Source organism: Aptenodytes forsteri, unplaced genomic scaffold (assembly GCF_000699145.1).
Source record: "Aptenodytes forsteri isolate BGI_AS27 unplaced genomic scaffold, ASM69914v1 Scaffold376, whole genome shotgun sequence".
Taxonomy (NCBI): domain Eukaryota; kingdom Metazoa; phylum Chordata; class Aves; order Sphenisciformes; family Spheniscidae; genus Aptenodytes; species Aptenodytes forsteri.
The window spans coordinates 581,369-583,291 of record NW_008796056.1 but is presented as its reverse complement, the minus strand read 5'-3'; positions in this window follow the sequence as shown (position 1 = coordinate 583,291).

The following is a 1,923-nucleotide window of genomic DNA, read 5'->3' as shown; positions in this document are numbered from 1 at the left end:
TCTGGACCATCAGGTTGGTATTATCATCGATCTCTGTATCTCATTTTCAAAGGCAGTATGTTTGCCATGCTGCCGTGCTGGGTCAATAACGACTATGAAGCATGAAGATTTGCATCATTTTTGGTGATTTCCGATGAATGTTTTTGTGTTTTCCTCTCATTCAAATTGCAACCCAGTGTTGCCCTGCTTAATGCCGTGTTACTCGGGGGTACTTCTTCCCTGACCCTTCTTGCACCAAAAAAACATGTCAGCTAGATTATATTTGTGAAGTCAATACATGTAAAATGCAGCATCTTCATCGAGAGTACAGGAGCCTGGAATTCCTGTAGCTCAAGAAACATGGACTTCAGGTGCATAAGCAATTTACCTGGGCTCTTTGGTGTCTTCCCATGTTAAATAAGCCTTTGGTTTGTGATACCTGTTGGGATGGTTGACCACTGCTTGGGATTTCTGCATACTCCACGTTTATGTAACTGTGAAGGATGTTACAAGGCATTGTAAAGAATTTCTGACAAACAACGTGGCATTTAGAGCTACTACTAGTAGTCAGTAACTAGTAGTATTTTGTCCTGCTGTTGGGTTTTTTCCTCCTCAGCTAGAGGGAGAATCATGACCTTAACATTATTTAATTGGAGGCTTTTTGAGTTAATTAATTTAACTCTTCACTGCCTTTGGTAGCATGGTTTTACGAGTATTTTTAATTGATCTTATTTGTATGGAAATGCAATCTCGCATTAATTTAACAAGATGGATTCAAGTCACTGGTCAACCCAGCTGTTCAATCAAAGATCTTGCTCAGTGCTATTTATTGGGTTTGGTTTGAAGATTATGGCCACCCCAGAAACAAAAAAGGAAAAGCAGCTGGTGGTGAAATCCTGTATTTGTAGGCAGGTTCACTGATGGATATTATTAGCTTGGAATTGTTCTGTCCCCAGCAAATAAATATGGTTTTCTTTTCTTTCCACTGAGTTTCACAAACACAAATAGAAGTATGGAAAGGGGAAGGGGAGCTCTTAACCTGAAAATTTCAGACCAGTTGGATTTAAGCAAACCACCCATTTATTCTTAGATTAATGGCTTGCAGGCAGACTCTACCAGTTGTGGACTGTATTGTATTAATTTGCAATGGCAAGAGTTAATGCTAGTAATTGCTTTTCCTCTATAGAGAGAGCCTGTAGTAGATTGTTTTTACATGGCAATCTGTGATTGATAGATCAGGGAAAACAGGACCAAAGAAGGTTACTGCCTCCCAACCACTTCCCCCTTCAAATTAAAATAATTTGCAATTTGTAGGGTGCCTTGTCGCACGTGCTGCGGGAATGAAGCAGTAAACACACTAGGCTGCATTCCGTTAAAGCAGTGAACCTCTTACTGCATTTCTTTCACCAAACCAAACAAGTCATGTTGTTGGGAGTCCATTGAAAACAAGTGTGCTGGTGAAACAGCCCCCAGACCCCTTCAGCAAACTTCCTGTACGGTCAGGCAGCGGACCTGATGAAAGAGCCTGTTTGTGAACCTTTGGATTCCTTCCATTGATTTGTAAATCCACTTTAATAAAGTACTGCGGAAGCTAGTGAAATGAGCAACCGATGTTCGGCTTCCATCAAGTTTCTAACAAATATCTGATGCAGCTTGTGTCACTGGCGCTGGCACATGCTTTTTTAAATTTCTTTTTCTGCTGCATTGGATCGTTTTGAGACTGGGGGAGTAGGGAAGTAGGGGGAAAAAAACGCAGTCTCCATCAGCCGCACATTACATGGCTGTTTTATTTTTCAGTGCTGCTAAAACTCATCTTATTTAATATCGATCATACCAAGGAGCCAGCAAAGTACAGTGTTAATTGGGTCCACTGGAATTCTTGTCCCCTGGGAGGGAGAGCTTCCTAGGCAGGGAGGGCGGAGGGAGGGAGGGAGGGAAGGAGGG